The 20,977-nt window shown below is 35.5% G+C and overlaps 1 long non-coding RNA gene across 1 annotated transcript in view; it reads left to right on the forward strand.

The window, feature by feature from the left end:
• LOC106506806 overlaps nt 1-20,977 on the forward strand; it is a 285,072-nt gene that overhangs the window by 175,567 nt on the left and 88,528 nt on the right. The window contains exon 2 of the long non-coding RNA XR_001302370.2: nt 6,932-7,050. This is a non-coding gene — a long non-coding RNA (uncharacterized LOC106506806). The remainder of the gene's footprint in view (nt 1-6,931; nt 7,051-20,977) is intronic.

Raw genomic sequence — 20,977 nt, forward strand, 5'->3', positions numbered from 1 at the left:
ACCTCTCTCAGTGGGTTAAGTACCTGCCATTGCCACAAGCTGCGGCACAGGTCACAGATGCAACTGGGATCCAGCGGATCCAGCATTGCTATGGCTATGGCATAGGCCTCAGCTGCAGGTCCTATTCAGTCCGTAGCTTAGGAACTTCCTTATGCCATGGGTGTGGTTGTAAAAGAAAAAAAAAAAAAAAAAAAAAAAACAGCTTTTACCCTATGGTCGCAGCAGCAATACGTTTCTTTGTTCAGTATTCCAGTGTAGCAAAATAAACCTAGATATATGCACTCCCTTTAAAACATATACATGGTGTTGCTGCTGTGGCACAGCATGTTAAGGTTCAGGCATTGTCTCTGTGGCAGTGTGGGTTAGATCCCCAGCCTGGTGTATCGGGTTAAGGGTCTGGTGTTGCTGCAGCTGTGGTGTAGGTCGGAGTTCTGGCTTGGATTGGATTCCTGGCCCAGGAACTTCCATATGCTGCGGGTACAGCTGAAGAAGAAAACAGACAAACTTAGAACAGTTTATGTCTCATGTAGAAAAATATGAAAATAAAAGTAAATTTTTCCCTAAAGACTTTCAACCTTGCTTATGCTTATGTAGTTAGGAAGAAAGGAGAGAGACTATAAATGATGGACAAAGAGTAGAGAGAAATTATGGCTAAGGGGAAGAGGAAAATGAACAATGAAAGGAAAGATAATTAAGAATGGAACACTAAATTTATCTGTCAGGCGTTGGAAATCAGTATTAAAAATTTATAGCACCAGAACCAGAGCATCCTTACCTACCTCAAATATAGAGAAGCCCATTATCGAATTGGTTTTAATTTTAAAAGTTCAAAATATTCAAAATGCATTTTCCCAGAATAGCCAGTAATTCCCATTTTAATGCTCATCAAATTAAGTAACATATACACCCCCAAGTTCCTGGATTATTGCATTTTTCATTGTCAATATCAGCAATTTTTACCAAAGATACGTCTTCTAAGCAATATAATAGTATGTTCTATCGTGTGAAAACAGAAAATATATGGAGAAATTATTCTGTCCATTTCCTCTCAGAATCTGACTGTAAATTGTGACCTTAATTGAAAGCTGGCATTATGTGCAGATATTTTGATTTTGATATCTCAATTGCATGAAAACATTTCTTAAAAAATTGAAAGTAGTCAATTTTATATTTATAAAATATAGAGTGGTAATCATTCAAGCTAAGGGGAGAAGGTGGAAGAAGGGTGGCCACATCATGTTAGAGTATCTTCATTAGGAAGCAATGACAGAAGTGAAACAATAGACCATTTTTGTTCTGTAATGGAGACTTTTAGTAGACAAGATAAAAATAATGAACTTCATTTCTCAAATTTGGATTTTTCTTTTCTTTAACGATGTGCTTTGGCTGTACTTCATCTCACACACCTGAGTAGTCAGACATTCCTTCATGCAGCAATATTTGCCTTCTAGCATCAGCTTTTAGGACATCTACCAGGACAACTCACATGAAAAATGTGTATTCCTACAAAGAAGCTTTAAAAAAAAAAGCAAAAAAAAAAAAAAAGCAGAAAAAACAAATGACTTGTTTCACTTGTTAAAAAAAAAAAAAAACTAACAGACTTTTCCCATTTTTTAATATTTCTGGTAGTAGAAAGAGGTTTTCAGTGACTCGACAGATATACCTTATCTCATATTGCAATTCTCTCAGGCAATGCATCCGTATTTTCTGTCCTTTCACAGTGCAGTTCACCTGGAGACAAAAGCAAGAAGAATTTGTTTCACTTGAGCTATTCCCTTTTAACATACACTTTCCAGCTGACTAAAGTTATCTTTAAAATTGCAACAGTCAAAAGGGCATCAGCCATAACAATTGTTATGGATGTTTTTAGTGTTTTAATGCTTAATAAAGGAAAGAGAAACTTGTTATAATTTGTTCATTAATGTTCTAGCATTCATAATTTACCATGTACATGTACAATCCTACAATTCTACAATTACCTACAAATTAGCTATATTAAAAGATACCTGATTTTAAAATATCACACTGAAAAAAAAAAATACCTCCTATGAAATATGACCACTGGAGAAAAAAAGAATTCTTGTATTGCCATTTTAAATAAGAATATCTCATTGGCCTTGCTGTTAAAAGAACAATAGAAGACTAATTAGCTCAACTATGTATTAGTCCCAGAGAGGGAACCCCAAAGCCCACAGTAATTTTGACACAGATGTATGCCACATGATACCTTTATTATATGCTAATGATATTTGACCAGGAAACATAATCAAAACTTTTCAAAAAATCAATTAGAATAATTTCATTATAATAAAAAAGAAAAGCTTTATGTTCACTATATGTTCTAATATTTTTGCTAATTATGTTCTGTGCATCTCTGTTTAATGAATCAATTTAATGTATTTTTCATCTGAAATGCCTATTTTAATATCACCAAATGACCGCTTATAATATTTTGAAAGACATCGACCTATAAACAGTCAAATTGCAAGGAATTCACTTTTTATTAGTCTTTGTCTTATGATTGTTACTGCCTTGAATAAAGGTACATCATGACTTTCCAAGATTTTCATCAGGAGGTACACATTTATTTAAAGTATTAGGCAGAAGGGGTTTTGGCGGTGGTGGTGGTGGTGGTGGTGGTTGGTTCCAGTCAGCATCAAGACAGTAGCTAGAAGATTTTAAAATATGCATCTTGGTTCACAAGTCTTGAAAATGAACTAACGAATACCATGGTCCCCTCTATGTTCTATTCTGCCAGACTCAAGTTCTAAGAGATCAGAAGTTATTTCTACTCTGTTTACCACTGTATGTTTAGCACCTAGCATAGCATTCAGCCTCTAGTCAATATTTATTGAATTTGTTTATTATTGATATAAAGGGTAAAATGAATGGTAACTTCTGGATTATGAGGAGCTACAAAGCAGGCATCCATTCTAAGAAATTGTCCTCATGCCTTGATGTCTTGCACAATTAAATATCAAATAAAAATTATGGGAATTCCTGTTGTGCCTCAATGGGTTAAGAACCCAACTAGTATCCATTAGGATGTGGTTTTGATCCCTGGCCTCACTCAGTGGGTTAAGGATCCTGCGCTGTGGTGTAGGTCATAGATGCGGCTCAGATCTGGTGCTGCCCTGGCTGTGGACCAGGCCAGCAGCTGCAGCTCTGATTTGACCCCTCGCCCATGAATTTCCTTATGCTGCAGTTTTTGCCTTAAAAATAAAAATAACACTTATGGGAGAATGATGATGGAAAATAAGATCCTAATGATTATTGTTCTCAGCCTTGGCTTGACTTCAGCATCACTTAGGGGTTTTAAAAAATACTGTTGCCTGGTTTCCACAGCAATTCTATGTTAATTGGTCTGGGGTGTGCCCAGGGCATTGGGATGTTTTAAAAATTTCTCCAAGTAGTTCTAAAGAGCAGCTAAGATTGAGAACCGCTATTACATATAATTATACGATGATGAATATGAGAAAGAAGAGAAATTTCAGGACATCTACCTTATTATCTTAATTAATGAAAATAAAAGTGTGGGTTTTCTCATGAAAAGCCAATTTTAAATAATATAACAAATCCATTTAATTTCTGCTTGACACACCAGCATGCACACACATGGATATATAATCTTAAGCAATTTCCTTTGTTCTTTTCCTAATAGTTCAAAGAGAAAAATGTATGAAAACAAAGACTTATCATAAGAGCTAAATTTGACCCACTCCTTGAGTAGCAACAACAGATTTAAATATAAAGTTAAAGAGTTTGGGGGAGGGGAAAAGACGCTGAGGGGAGAAGGTACTGATTTTAAACCTGCAAATGACCTATTTCCAGCACTGTCAAGAGTTAGAAGAGGCAACCACTCAGGCCACCCATTCACGCTCATATGGTTTCCTATTCAGCTGTCTGCTTGCTGGCCTGACCCTGTCCATCCTCAGTTTTAAACTAAAATTTACGTAAGCCAACCTTATCACTAGTCAAAAGCATTTAATAAGCCTGAATCCGCAACGTGGAAGCTCAGCCCCATGCTACCCCAATGTGACCTTGCTCTCTGGATCCAGGAAATGGATTACTGTCTTGTCCCTGTATGTGTAAATCCTTGCTTTGGAACACTTTTCTAAAATTAATGAATGAATTGATTTAACTTTTATTGAGAGGTAACTGACATATGACTTTGTAAATGTTTAAGGTGTACAAAGTATTCATTTGATACATTTATATATGGCAATGTGATTACCACAATAATATCACCTATATGTGGGATCTAAAAAATCTTTGAAACACTTTTACCTGACTTATGCACTAGTCCTGTGAGCAGGGTTCTTGTTTGGTTCCTCTCACTTCTCAGGAACCAGAATATTGCTCTTTCTACTCTTGAGAAACTAATTTTTTCAGAAAAATATGGCTTTGAGGCAAAGATGACCAAGGAACAGAGTTGATAGCCACCTACAAAGTATAATATATGGATCTACAAATAGCCCCCATGAAACACATCCCAAAATATCCACTAAAATATATCTCCTAGGGATGGGTTTACTTCTATTCAGTTCGACAAATTTGCTGAGTAGTCTAGGGCTATTATTATGGAAACTATATTTTCCAAACTAACAATGGGATCCACCTTGAGAGTATCTAGCAGTAGGTGAGAATATTTGATGCCAAGCTCACTGAATCCAAAGTTAACTAAAACAGTTTTTCCTAAAGTACTCTTTTGGACATAAAATAGGTCATTGCTGTTAACGCGGGAATTTTTACTGCCTCTCAGAACAGGAGAAAACTATTTAAGTCCTAATGCCAGAAGAATTCAGAAAAAAATGAAAACAAAACACTGTGGAAACTGTCCAGGAAAAGAATTGTAGTTAAAACACGGTATTCAATCTGTAATCTTTTCATTTATTGACCGTGTCAAAATGGGAAACTTGTTTTTTCTCTGCAAAATTTCCTTAACTTTAAATTCAGAAAAAAAAAGTTCTATTTCAGAAAAAAAAAGTTCTATTGTTATAAGAATTAGATTAGATAATACACTCAGGATAGTACCCAGAGAAACAAGTGCTAAAATAATAATATTGTTGCCAAGAACAAAAATTGCTTTCCCTATTTCTTCAGAAGTGCATAAAACATGCTTGTTCTTTCATTTTATAAAGAACCTTATTTGTGTATTCTAAAATTGTCCGGAGTTCCCATCGTGGCACAGTGGTTAACGAATCCGACTAGGAACCATGAGGTTGCGGTTCGATCCCTGGCCTTGCTCAGTGGGTTAAGGATCCGGCAAACGTGGCTCGGATCCTGCATTGCTGTGGCTCTGGCGTAGGCTGGCAGCTACAGCTCCGATTAGACCCCTAGCCTGGGAACCTCCATATGCCGAGGGAGCGGCCCAAGAAATAGCAAAAACACACACACACACACAAAAAAAAAAACAACAACTGTCCATCCACTGTTAGGTGTGTGTAGAAATGCAGACTATCTCCCAGCTAATCCACTCATAAAATGATGCCTCAGCTAGAAATTAACAGGAAATGTTACTTTCTGAGAAAGAAAGGAAAGCTAACAAAGAGACGTTTTCACCTATTTTAAGCTACTTTTTAAAATACGTATATTCCACAGCAGGATTGTTTCAGTTCCAGCAGCTCTTCATATGCAGCTATCAACCAGGTTAAGAATTTAATGCATAGTTATTGTGACATGATTTTTTGACAAGAGCAATCAGCTATTGTTAGCAAGTGAAAGTTGAAAAGACTGGATTGGTCAAATAAAAGCACTTTAGGCTGGGAATGCAATTGAGAAAAGGCAACAGTCAAAACACTGCCAAAGTGCTTCATGATATTGGAATGTTATCTGGATTGGGTCAGAGGAAATGTTGAAGTGGTGTCATGGTTAACAGCTCAACTTCAAATTTAGAATTTGATAATATAAGACTTACCCAGAATCCACAAGCATTGTCATAATAAAGTAATGACCATAGAATGCCTTTGAATGTTTATCATTTAGAAAAGGTAATATAGCAAAGGTGCATAATAATTTTGCTTAAAATCACCTAGTGTCAAGAATAAATGTCATATAATGTATTATTATAAAATAACTTTTACTTTATTTTTCACATACTAAGGTTTTCATTGTGCTTTTTTTAAAAAAACATTTGGCAATCCCAAATCCTTACAGAAAGTAATTTTCTTGGAATGTAAGTGGGTGATTTATTTGGAGCTATAGGAATGTTATCAATATGTAATATCATTATATTTAAAGAAATTAGTAAATCCAGCAGCTAGTGAGCTCTATTTAATGAAGAAGCCTTGATGGAGTTCCCGTTGTGGCTCAGTGGATTAAGAATCCGACTAGTATCCATGAGGATGCAGGTTCAATCCTGGCTTTGCTCAGTGGGTTAAGAATCTAGTGTTGTAGCTGCCATATAGGCTAGCAGCTGCAGTTCAGATTCGACCCCTAGCCTGGGAACTTATACATACCATAGAGGTGGCCATAAAAAGCAAAAATAAATAAATAAATAAATAAATAAATAAGTGAATAAGAAGGCTTGAGGTAGTATATCAATTAGCTACAATCCTCTGACTATAAAAGAGATTTCTTACTGGGTTAATGCTAAGAGGAAAGGAACAGAAAGCAGAACATATTTCCTTTAGTTAATTCTATCGGATTAGTGTGATTATGACTTTGAGAAAAATTAGGTTAGCAAATCAGAAAAGCTGCTTCTAACAGTGTTTTTATATGCTGTTTTGAAGCATTGGAACTGATTGAATCATTCATTTATTCATCCAAAAAATGAATATTAAATGCTTGCTAAGTAAGGCAGTCTTGAGTGGGAACTCAGAGAGAAATTAAGTTGATGACTTATTTGCTAAAGGTGGATTGTAGATCATGGCTTAGAACTGTGGTCAGAGTCAACCTCCCTAATACTTAAACTTTGGCTTCCACCCAATAGGAAAATAAGACCTGCAAAATGGACACCAACCCAGCCTACGACAGAGGGTCCTTGCTCTCAAGGAGCTCAGAGAACTGGAATTCAGAAAGAGAAGGGAAAGCCACACATACTTTAACCAGGTAGGTCTAAAACGAAACAATACAGCTCCAAAAGGGTTGGGACAGCCTGGTTCATAACTGTACATCACTCTGTCTTTCTCCTGGCGTGATGAGGGATTAAACATGTTCTTTCTACTACTGCCTCTTCCTGGTAGATGGAGAAGCAGTCCCTTGCTTTCTATGGAAATGTGAGGAATGGCTTTATAAATATTTCTTAATGATATTTTTGCTGAGTTAAAAAGATTAGCAGGGCATGTACCAACAATATGACGATGAGGAAAGCAGTAAATATTCTAACTTGGTAAATTTCCAGGAAATTAAGGATGTGAAAATTGGGACTTAGGTTGTGAAAGGGATGGAGCTAGGAAGGGAGGGAGATGAGGGCTATGGGGCTGAGAGAGGAAGCAATGACTTCTGATCCCAAAGCTCCAGAGATTCTGATTCATGGTGCCTATTTAGCAGGACCATGGGGATTTAATTGGTTTACTTTTTAAACAATGACCAACTCATTGTGATACAGGTAGTTGTAAATCCCAGATTGGGATCCTCTGTTCTGGTTGATGAGAAGACCTTAAAGAATTTGAAGCAAGTTTAAAAGCAATAATTTAAAGTTACAATTAAAGTTGGAGAGAAAAGAAGGATCAATAACAATGACAAGTTTTCTGGCTAGCTATAGTGACTGAGCACATGGGGCTATTAACCTAGACCAGAAATATATCCTGAGAAAAATGTTAATTCTAAGGTAAAAGCTTCAGTTTAAGTTTAGAGTTGTCTACTCCATTTTAGGAGAAACCAGAATTAAATTATACTGTAATTTATCAACACCAGGAATGAATATGAGAGTTAATTTACCTTGGCTCAATAATTCATTGAAGAAAAGTTTATTGAACCAGGCAGTGTGAAAGGTGCCTATTCCTACCTTCAACAAAAGATGTTCATGGTAGTCTCTGGCTTTGTATCCAATGGAATCTTCTCTGCTACTCTTAGTTCTTGAGTCTCCAAGTCCATGTAAATAACCAATGGTTACTAAGCCAATTAGTCGTTGGAGTGAGGGCTCTAGTTCAGCCTATGTTTATTGATTGATTGATTGATTGATTGACCACTTGTGCTTTTTAGGGCTGCACTTGTGGCATATGGAGATTCCCAGGCTAGGAATCAAATTAGAGTTACAGCTGCTGGCCTACACCACAGTCACAGCAAGGCAGGATCCAAGCCATGTCTGTGACCTACACCACAGCTCATGGCAATGCCAGATCCTTAACCCGCTGAGCAAGGCCAGCGATCAAACCCACAACCTCATGGTTCCTAGTCAGATTAGTTTCTGCTGTGCCACAACAGGAACTCCAAGTTCAGCCTATTTTTTTTAATAGGACATTAGCCTACCAAGTGAGTCCTGATTCATCAAGTTTGCAGGACAAAATCCTGGTCTAGTAGAAAAATACAAATTTTGTTTATAGAATAACAGAGTAAAAATTACCATAGAAGTCAAGTATGGGGCTCATTTTTGGTCTTGCAGGCTAAAGAATAGGGCCTTCTAGAAAAGGCTTGCAAACTCCTTTGCTGTTCTCTGGCTCATGGATGCTTGCCTTAGTTCCCTTACTTAGTCTCTTCTTTCAACCTGTCTCACCCCACAATCCAAAATTCCACTCCTTTCTCTTCCTCTACTCCAACTCTACCCTAATTGTAATTTGCAAATTAAAGAACACAAACTTTATCTGGAAGCTCTAAGAGTTTCTCTTGGAACTTATTTCCTGCTACAGATTGAAATCTGGTTCTGTCAGTAAAGGAATTCATAATCTAGCAGATCAGAAATCATACACAGATCCCCTCAACTCACCTTGGGGTTATGTCCTTATAAACTCATCCTACGTTGATAACATCACTAAGTTAAAAATGCAGTCAATATATCTGACCTACTGAATGTTGTAACTTAGCCCACTCTCTTTTAAACATGCTCAGAAGACTTATATTAACCTATATTTGGACAAAATCATCTAACATAAAGCCTATTTTATAACAAAGCATTGAGTATCTCATATACTGTATTGACTTCGGTACTGAACGTGCAAACAATGGTCGTATGGGTACAGATGGTGTTAAGTGTCCCAGTTTACCTTCATGATCATATAAGCTGACTGGGAGCTGTAGCTCCCTGCTGCTGCCCAACATCATGAGAGAATAGCATACCACCTATCACTAGCTCAAGAAAAGATCTAAATCCAAAGCATAGTTTCTAACAAATGTGTATTGCTTTAGCACCATTATAACATCAAAAAATTAAAAGTCAAAGAGCTAAAGCCTCAGGTTTAAGGACCGTAAATCCTTAAAGTTGAGGCCCATCTGTACATAAATAACTAATCAAGACAGTAAAATAGAAGAAGCAGAAAGTAATCTGCAAGTTTAGGGTGAGGGATTTCTTCTGACAGGAAACTGAAGTCTTCACAAGATAGCAACATAGAGAAGCAGACAGAATGTTAACAGCCAGTGGGAAAGCAGTATATGTAGAAGAAATTCACCCAAAAGCAAGATGCTAGAAAAACATGGCAGTGCCGGGAAACTATAGTGCTTTTAGGGAGAGTGCAGATATTTCAAGGAGAATGAGGAAAAGCAATGATAAATAATACTGTTAAAGTACAGTCAGATGAAAAGGACCAGGGAATTCATACCATCCAGTCCTGTGATTTTAAACCTCATAGCCCAGAACTGACAGTGTGGCCATCTTGACTTCTACTTCCCAAAGAAATCTACGTTATCTATTATGCATACTTGTGTCATAAAATAAAAAGAAAAAGGAAAGAAAATAAATCCACTAGCCAAATCTGCCTTCATTTTTTCACATGGGAAATTGGTGCCAAGAATGATACAAGAGACCTAGCCTGCATCACACAACTAGTTAATGGGAGCCCAGGACCAGAAGCTGAGGCTTTAGTTCTCTTACCTCCTGGCCACTCATATTGGAATGCTAATACTCTCTGGTACATAGGACACTGCACTAAAAATTAGGTTGAGTGACAGAGTTAATATTGCACATTTCTGGGAATATGGATTTAATTCAATGACAAGTAAGTAAAAGCATTTTTTTTCTATTAAACAAAATGCACAAATTTCAAAGATAAAAGTATATTAGGTATCTCAGACCCCTGGGATATATCATGACTTTCACTGGCAATAAAGCTACTTGGATGGAACATTTTAAAAACCATTTTGGTGTAATGAGGCTGGAAAAGTAGGTTATTGCCAACTTTTGGAAGTCCTTAAACATCAATCCAGCCAGGGATTGGATTCAATTCATAGGCAATGCATAACTAGTAAACCTTTGAAACTGTAGAATGCAGTTATTGGACCTAACATGTTTTAATTGCCTCACTTTAAAGTCCCTATTTCTGGTGTCTTTTGGATAGATATGAGCTTTCCCTTTGTAGTTTCTATTGTTGACCTGGAGCCAAATTGTCAGTTGAGTTGGCTGAGTTTTAGTTTTCCCTTTTTTTTTCTTTTTTTAATATTTTGCATTCTGCTTTTGTTTTTCGTAATTTATAGATTCTTTGAACTTCTTTTTGGATTTGATCTGAGACTTGAGAGCAGCTCAAACAGCAGTTTAGAGTACCTCTAAAGATTTCCCCCTGCTGAGTGTGAGGGGAAGAAAAAAAAGAGAGAGAGAGAGAAGAAAAGAAAAGATGGCCAAGGCAGATGTTGCTCCTGTTGTATAGGTCTTTTTAGGATTCTAGCTCTGGCATTAGGGAGTTTTACAGAGTTAAGAGTTCCTGAGAGTAGGTGATCTGAACCTGCCTTGGAAGTTTTGATTTTGGTATACTGTGGCTGCTACTCCACTGTCCAGCAATGTGTGCATGCTTTGGAATTTAAATTTAGAGATCTTTTAGTCTCTGCATCTATGTCTGGAAACTTCCAAATTAGCGGTCTGCTTTCTTTCAAAAGCCGGACAAAAAATTTAAAGCATAGTCCCAGTTTTTCCTTTATAAGTTGAGTAAGGTAAAAAATGCACAATAGCTCAAAGAAGGCAAGCAAAATTCAAAACTTCCCCTATTACGGTGCCAGAATCCTTTAACTTCACGGGTGATCTACCTTGTTATGGTCTCTGAGGAAACAAGGGTTTGATCAAAAAATTCTAATTGGAATTAAAATTGAATCTTATTTTTTAAAAAATTTATAATATTCTAGTATAGGGTTGTAATTATTTAGCTAGGACTTTCAACAGAAATAGTCATTTTTAATGTTTAGATTGTTGTTTACTTTGAAAATATTATCACATGATTGAAATGAAATTAAATGTAACATCATATAGACTTAGTTTCTGAAATTTTTACTGTCTAAAAAGTTTAAAATCTGTGGAAGTCCATACAAATGCAATCCAGGGGTAATAATTAAAGTGTCAAAATCCAAGAATCATTCCACTCGGGTGAATTGTTTCTTAAGAGAGAGAATTCAACAGCAGCCTCTTATGAGATGCTGTTATATTACTCAGGGTAACTTCCAACCAATGGAGATTTTTTTAACTTTATTAAAAAAATTCTGAATTCTTATTTTCTTACTTATTAATGTTGCTTTCTTTTTAATGCTATTGTTTTAAAATGAGGCCCAGAGACTCCTGATCTCAGCAAATATCTTGGTGGATACACTTTTGCTTTGGGGCAAGTACAGCATAATATTTATAACTCTTGGAATGCAGAAGCAGAATGTGAAGACAGTCACTGCTATGCCCAAGCTTAAGTGTCAGGCTAAATAGCTCATGTGAAAAACTTATCAGGGGATTTGCATTTATTCAAGTATCAAGTAAAAGCCAAGATCACCCTGAGTTTCAAAAGTTCGCAGAAAGGAAAATTCTACTGCTAGTTGGCATTTCAATAAAATATGACTGAGAAGAAAATGGCTTGTATCAAGTGATCTCCTTCGGGCTAGATTTGAGAAAAACAATGAAGTAGAGACAAAGCAGTAAAATGAAAATATGTCCCAGTGATGACACTTAAAATCTGAAAATCAAGGCAATTTTTGAAGTAATTCAAAAGGTTCAAATAAGAATTAAGTAAATGAGGTGCCTATGTGTGTAAGTACTTCAGGGTTTTATGCTCTTTCCCAACAACATTCACCAAAATCATTCAGGACATCAAAGGATTCCAAAGTTACTTTTTTATATTTCATAAAATTACTATTATGTAGTGTGTACATAGTGCATACCACAAATGAAAGCTGTAAAGAACTTTTAGAACTTTAGGGCTATGGTACATTTTTTTTTCTCTGACCAAAATTAGGTCTTTACTTTAGAGTAAGAATATTTCATTGCAAATCAAGAAATATCAAATGCTATCACTACGTATATTTCTCTCATCACCTATTTTTGTAATTTTGTTAGTATTGTACTCTATGACCATGTACCATTTTATATACTTATTTAATACATAAGGTTATATACTGTTTATAAATTCACATATTGGGAATGGGAAAAATAAATGTGTTGGTTATACTGGAAAATTGAATTCTAAATACTGAAATACATTAGAATACTGAAATGGGTTTACCGCTATTAGAAAAAAAAAGATAACCTTACAGTTCCTAAGATTGATCCCTAATGCTGTACTTCCCACTCCAATTTGGAGAAATTTGGATTAAAAGTGAATAGGCAGACTTAATGCCAGTGGATCTAAATTAGTGTCCCTAAAGTAAGGAGTTCAACAAAGGCACAGGACAATTCTTCAAAGTATAATCAAGCAAAATAGGGAAGAAATTGAACTGCAAACCCAACGGATGTCTAGGAAAATATTCAACAACAATCTGCACTAAGAAAAATCCTGATGAAGTTTTAAACTTTGGAGATAAAGAATTCTTCAGTCAAAAGCAATGTGTGTGTGTGTGCGCGTGCACGTGTGCGTGTGTGTGTGTGTGTATGTATGCAGATGTGCATGTGTGTGGGAATAAAAAGAGGTCAATTGTCAGACTGGTCCCAGACCTCTACTAAACCTAATCTAACACAGGAAGGCATCAGAAGACAAGGAAACAAATGTTAGCAACATGCAATGGGAAAGAAAGTGTAACTAAAGATAAATTACATATGATCAAGATGTCAAACAAATATTAGGGCAACAGGAAGATATTTTATGAATAAAAAAAACAGCAACAAAGAAAAAATACTCAAAGTATGTATGACTGAGTCACTTTGCTATTCAGTGGAAACTGGCACAACAATGTAAATCAACTATACTTTAAAAAAGAAATAATACTTAGAATATACAACTCACTAAATCTTTCTAAAAAATGAAATTAATTGATATTGAGTCAAATAACTAATAATGTTTTATTGGAGAAGAAAGGCATCTGTCAATGCCCCAAAATAGTAAAGCAATAACTACAAAGCAGTGAGGTAAAGAAAGCATAAGTCTAAAATGTATACTCAACGAAGTTATCGTCCAGCCATCAAGGAAACAGAATTTCTTGTTCATGGAGAGAATGTGGCAGGTATGAACTTTATAGAGAAAAACAAAAGCAAAATCAATCAAGAAAAGTAAACAAATAAAAAACTATTTACTAAAATCCTGTTCAAAGGGGTGAATTTTTTAAGTTCCAAACTGGTAAACATTGAAACTGACAATGAGAAAAGAACTGTCAGTGAGTTCAAATCCACTTAAATATAAAACAAAGTGTTTAAAGTGTAGAAATCAGAAAAATATTATCTTATTACATGAATAATATATATAATGAGATGGCTTACAAAATTCGAGAGGAATTGATGTTCTGGAAAATAGATATTTTCACTTACTCCTCCTCAAAAATATTTCCCTATGTAGAAGTCATCGGTGCTTCATTTTTAAGATAGGAAGCGCCCACTTCTTTAGCAATCTGGATCAGGAGAGGAAATGTGGGAGCACGTTTGAGTGTTTATTTTGCATCATTCTGCAGAATACACTCCATTAAGAGAAAAAAATTGAAACATAGTTTAAAATTTTACTTCATATTCAATGTTTTCCATCATATTTGTCTTAATCTGACAGATCATTTAAGAAATTGTATTACTGGTGATGATAAATTTTATTCATAAATCTCATCAGTTCCACTTCAGTTTTTAAATTCAGTTAAATGCAAAGTTGAAATTTATATTTTTGTTTTAAAGATAGCATAATTTTATTATAAAATCCTATATGTATATGTTCCTCTAGATAAAAATATGCCACATATTAAATAATGCTCAATTTTATTAATGATGATTACTTCAGATGGTTAGATTTTGATTGATTATCAAATATCTACTTTATTCTTTTCTGTATGGAATGAATAATTTACATTTAAGATAGATCTTTTTTTTTTTTTGTCTTTGCTACAGCTGCTCCTGCGGCATATGGAGGTTCCCAGGCTAGGGGTCTAATCGGAGCTGTAGCCGCCAGCCTATGCCAGAGCCACAGCAATGCAGGATCTGAGCCACGTCTGCAACCTACATCACAGCTCACGGCAACGCAGAATCCTTAACCCACTGAGCAAGGCCAGGGATAGAATCCGCAGCCTTTGGTTCCTAGTCGGATTTGTTAACCACTGAGCCACGACAGGAACTCCAAGATAGGTCATTTTTTATTAAGACTTTAAGGTACAGGGATTTCCCTCATACCTTCCATCTCCACACTTGCAGAGCCTTTTCCATTATCAGTATCCCTCAAAAAGTGGTACGTTTATTACAGTTGCTGAACTTACATTGACATCCTAATCCAAAGTTCATACTTTACAGTTCACACTTGATGTTGTACATTCTGTAGGTTTGGACGAATGTGTCACGGCATGCATCCATCATTATGATATCATGCAGAGTATTTTCACTGCCTTAAAAATCTTCACTGCTCTTCCTATTTGTATCCCCCTCCCAAACCCATCCAACCACTGATCTTTTAACCATCTCCTTAGTTCTGCCTTTTCCAGAATGTCATATAGTTGGAATCATACAGTATATGTAGTCTTTTCAGATTGGCTATTTTCACATAGTAAAATGCATTTAAGGTTCCCCTATGTCTTTTTATGTCTTGATACTTCACTACTTTTTTTTAACTCAGTGAAGTTTATTACATTTATAGTTGTACAACAGTCATCACAACCCAGTTTTATAGCATTTCCATCCCAAACCCACAGCCATTCTCCCCACCCCCCGATATGTCTCCTTTGGAAACCATAAATTTCTCGAAGTTTGTGAGTCAGTATCTGTCCTGCAATGTTCATTGTATCCTTTTTTTAGATCCCACATATAAGTCATAGCATATGACATTGGTGTCTCTCTGTCTAACTTCACTTAGCATAATTTCTAGGACCATCCATGTTGCTGCAGATGCCATTATTTTATTCCTTTTTATGGTTAAGTAATATTTCATTGTGTATGTACACAGCATCTTCTTTATCCATTCCTCTGTCAATTGACATTTAGGCTGCTTCCATGTCTTGGCTATTGTATATAGTGCTGCAAAGAACATTGGACTACATGTATCTTACTAAGTTATGGGTTTCTCTGGATAGATACCAGGAGTGGGATAACTGGATCAAATAGTAATTTTATTTATTTTTTTATTTATTTTTGTCTTTTTGCTATTTCTTGGGCCGCTCCCTCGGCATATGGAGGTTCCCAGGCTAGGAGTCCAATCGGAGCTGTAGCCACCAGCCTACGCCAGAGCCACAGCAACATGGGATCAGAGCCGCGTCTGCAACCTACACCACAGCTCACGGCAACGCCAGATCCTTAACCCACTGAGCAAGGCCAGGGACCGAACCTGCAACCTCATGGTTCCTAGTCGGATTCGTTAACCACTGCGCCACAATGGGAACTCCATAATTTTATTTTTAGTTTTTTGAGAAATCTCCATGCTGTTTTCCATAGTGGTTTTGTCAATTTACATTCCCACCAACAATGTAATAGGGTGGTACCCTTTTATCTACATCCTCTCCAGCATTTATTGTTTGTAGACTTTTGATGATGGCCATTCTGGCGGGTTAACTAATTTATGATAGTTTTGTTTTGTATTTCTCTAATAATTAGTGATGTTGAACATCTTTTCATGTGTTTTTTGGCCTTCTCTATATCTTCTTTGGAAAATTGTCTGTTTAGATCTTCTGCCCATTTTTTTGTTGGGGTTTTTCTGTTTCCTTGGTATTGAGCTGCAGGAGGTGACTGATGGACTGCATTACATTTTAATGCTGAATGATATTCCATTGTCTGGATGTACCCACTTATTTATCCATTCACCTACTGAAGGATATCTTCATTGCTTCCAAGTTTTGGCTGTTAAGAATAAAACTACTATGAGATCTATGTGCATGCTTTTGGGTGGACATGTTTTCAAATCCCTTGGCTAAATGCCAAGGGATATGACTACTAGATCATATGGTAAGAATGTGTTTAGTTTTGTAAGAGACTGCCAAACTGTCTTCCAAAGTGACTGCCATTTTGCACTTCCATCAGCAATGAATGAGAGTTCCTATTGCTCCAGCGTGGCACCTATATATGGTAATATTAGTGTCCTGGATTTTGGCCTTTCTAATAAGGATGTAGGAGTATTTCGTTGTTTTAATTTGCATCTCCCTGCTGACATATGGTAGGAAGCATCTTTTCATGTACTTATTTACCATCCGTATATTTCCATTAGTGAGGTATCTCTTAAGGTCTTTGCCTAATTTTTTAATTGTATTTTTCATTTTCTTATTGTTAGATTTTAAGTATTCATTGTATATTTTGGATAAGTCCTTTATCAGATGTCTTCTGTAAATATTTTTCCAAGTCTGTATCTTGTCCACTCACTCTCTTGACATTGTCTCTCATAGAACAGAAGTTTTTAATTTTCAAAAGTTTGTCTTATCAATCATTTCTTTCATGGATCACGACTTTGTTTTATATCCAAAAAGTCATCTCTATACCCAAAGTCATCTAAGTTTTCTCCTATATTATCTTCCAGGAAGTTTATGGGTTTGTGTTTTACATAGGTCTAGGATCTATTTTGAGTTGTTTTTTGTAAAAGCTGTAAATTCTGTGTCTAGACTTATTTATTTTATTTTATTTTTTTGCATGTTGCTGTTAGTTGTTCCAGCACCATTTATTGAAAAGCCTATCTTTATTACATTGTTATGCCTTTGCTTCTCAGTCAAAGATCAGTTGACTTTTCTATATGAGTCAATATCTGGGCTTTCTATTCTGTCCCATTGGTCTTTGTCTATTCTTTGCTAGTATCACACAGTCTTGGTTATTGCACCTTTATAGTAAGTTTTGAAATTGGGTAGTGTCACTTCTCCAACTTTGTTCTTCTGCTTCAATAATGTGTTGATTATCCTGGGTCTTTTGCCCCACCATATAAACTTCAGATCAGTTTTTTGATATCCATAAAAAAATTTTCTGGGGTTTTTCTGGGGATTGCATTGAATATATAGAGTAAATTAGGAAGAACTAATATCTTGAAAATATTTTCTTCTCTTCCATGAACATGAACTATCTCTCCATTTATTTAGTTCTTTGATTTCAATCATCAGAGTTTTTAGTTTTCCTCATATAGATCTTATATATATTTTGTTAGATTTATACATAAATATTTCATTTGGGGTGTGCTTATATAAGTATTATGGTGTTTTAATTTCAAATTCCACTTCTTCATTGATGGTTTACAGGTTAATGATTGACTTTTACATATTAACCAAATATCTTGGAGTCTTGTTATAATCACTTATTATTTCCAGGTTTTTTGTTTGGTTTTTTTTTGTTTTGCCTTTTCTAGGGCCGTACCCACAGCATATGAAGGTTCCCAGGCTAGGGGTCGAATCGGAGCTGTAGCTGCCAGCCTACACCACAGCCACAGCAACACCAGATCCAAACCGCATTTGCAACTTACACCAGAGCTCACAGCAACGCGGGTCCTTAACCCACTGAGTGAGGCCAGGGATCGAACCCACAACCTCATGGTTCCTAGTCAGATTCGTTAACCACTGAGCCATAACGGGAACTCTCAATTTCCAGGTTTTTTATTGATTGCATTAGCTCGAACTTATTGTATAATGTTGAAAAGGAGTGGTAACAGTGTACATGTATAACTGAATCACTTTGTTGTATAGCAGAAATAACAACATTGTAAATCAATTCCACTTCAATAAAACCTAAAAAAAAAAAAAATAGAGAGAGAGAGAGAAAGGAAAGGCATGGTAACATAGAAAACCCTTGTCTTGTAACTAACCTTAGTGAAGTTTCCAAGATCTTCAAGAAGTTTCCAAGATCTTGAAGATCCTCATCAAGTTTCTGACCGTTAAGTATGATGTAGGCTGTATGTTTTTGGTAAATATCCTTTATCAAGTTGAGGAAGTTCCTCATTATTTCTAGTTTACTGATAATTTTTATTATGAATGGGCACTGGATTTTATCAAATGCTTTCTCTGCATTTATTGCTATAATCATACTGTTTTTAAATCTTGGTGATATAATGGATTACACTAATTTTTTTTGTGTGTGTGTGTGTCTTTTTTTGCCATTTCTTGGGCCGCTCCCACGGCATATGGAAGTTCCTAGGCTAGGGGTCCAATCACAGCTATAACTGCCGGCCTATGCCAGAGCCACAGCAACGCGGGATCCGAGCCATGTCTGCAACCTACACCACAGCTCACAGCAACGCCGGATCCTTAACCCACTGAGCAAGGGCAGAGATCGAACCCGCAACCTCATGGTTCCTAGTCGGATTCATTAACCACTGCACCACGACAGGAACTCCAACTAATTGGTTTTTGAATGTAGAAATAACCTTGCATATTTGGGATGAATCCCACTTGGTCATGGCGTGTGCTTCTTTTATACATTGTTGAATTTGATTTGATAGTATTTCTTTGAAGAATTTTCCACCAATAATTATGAGAAATATTTGTTCGTAATTTTCTTTTCTTATAATGTCTTTGTCAGTTTTGTTATTAGGGTAATGCTGCCCTTATAGAATTAGTTAGGAAGTATTCCCTCTGATTCTATTCTCTAGGAGAGATCATAGAGAATCAGTAAAATTTCTTCTTAAATGTTTGGTTAATTCAGCAATGAACCTATCTGGGCCTGGTCTTTCTCTTTTGGATGGTTATTATGTATTGCTTAAATTATTTGATAGATAAATATCTATTCAGATTGTCTAGTCTCTTATGAATGTGGCAAAATATTTATTTCAAGGATTGATCAATTTCATCTTGATTATGACATATACGGGCATAGAGTTGTTAGAATTACTTGATGTCCATAGGATCTGTAGTGATGTTCCCTCTTTCATTTCTGATATCAGTAATTTGCATCTTCTCTGGAAAGAGGTATATCAATTTTATTAATATTTTCAAAGAAACAGATTTTTGTTTCATTGATTTTTCTCTACTGATTCCTTATTTTCAATTTTATTGATTTCTGCTCTCATTATTTCTGTTCTTCTGCTTATTTTGGATTAAATTTGCTATTACTTTTCCAGTTTCCTAAAGTTAAAATGTAGATTATTGATTTTATATTTTTTCTTTTCTAATATATTTAAAATATCCCTTCAAGGACTGTTTTCACTGCATCCCACAAATTTAATAAGCTGTGTTTGAATTTTCACTTTATCAAGATATTCTTTAATTTCTCTTGAGATTTCTTCTTTGACACATGTTATATAGAGATGTGTTATTTAATCTCCACATATGTGGGGATTTTCTAGCTACTCTTCTGTTTTGAATTCTACATTAATTCTGTTATAACTGAGAGCATACAGTGTTAGATTTCTATTTAAGTTTTTAAGAGTGTTTTACATCCAAGATTATAGTCTATCTTGGTGAATGCTCCTTCTGAACTTGAGAATGTGTTTTCTGTATTGTTAAATAAAGCAGTCTAACTTTAGAGTATTGACTCTAATGTCAGTTATATCTAGTTGTTTGATGATGTTATTGCATTCAACTGTGTCCTTACTGATTTTCTGCCTGTGTGATCTGTCCTTTCTTTTTTTTGCTTTTTAGGGCTTCCCTTGCAGCATATAGAAGTTCCAAGGCTAGAGATAAAATCAAAGCTGTAGCTGGAGCCTCTGTCACAGCCACATCAATACCAGATCCAAGCCACATCCATGACCTATATTACAGCTTGCAGCAATAACAGATCCTTAACCCACTAAGAGAGGCCAAGGATTGAACCTGCATCCTCACGGACACTATGTCAGGTTCTTAGCTCACTGAGCCACAACAGGAATTCCAATCTATCCGTTTTTGATCAGGAGTTATTGAAGTCTCCATCTATGATTGTGGATTCATCTATTTCTCTTTGCAATTCTATTAGTTTTTGCCTCATATAATTTGACAATTTTGTTAGGTATATACACATTAAGGGTTATTATAACTTCTTGGAGAATTGAGTCCTTTATCTTTATAATATCCTTCTTTATCCCTGATAACTACCCATGCATAGAAGTTGACTCTGTCTGAAATTAATATATAGTTACTCCTGTTTTCTTTTAAGTAGTGTTAACATGGGATGTATTTCTGAATGCATTTACTTTTAATCTATATGTCTTTATACTTAAATGAGTTTCTTGTCTTATTTTTTGATCCATTTTGACAATCTCTTTTAATCAGTACATTTAGATCATTGAAATTCAACATGATTATTGACATAGTTGGATTAATGTCTACCATATTTGTTACTGATTTCCATTTGCTACCTTTGTTTTTTGTTCCTGTCTTCCATTATTTGTGTGCCTTTTGTCATTTTAATTGAGTATTTTACAGCATTCCTTTTTTATCCTTTTTTAGCATGTTGTTTATACTTCATTTTTCACTTTTTTATTGGTTTCCCTGGAGTTTGCAATATACATTTACAGCTTATTCTAATCCACATTCAAATAACACTATACCTTGTTACAGATAATAAATGGTACAGAATTGCAGGGTACAGAATTCTAGGTTTTTTTTTTTCTTTTCTCTCAACTTTAAATGTTTCATCTCACTCTTTTCT

Source organism: Sus scrofa, chromosome 18, assembly GCF_000003025.6.
Source record: "Sus scrofa isolate TJ Tabasco breed Duroc chromosome 18, Sscrofa11.1, whole genome shotgun sequence".
In the NCBI taxonomy this organism is placed as follows: Eukaryota; Metazoa; Chordata; class Mammalia; order Artiodactyla; family Suidae; genus Sus; species Sus scrofa.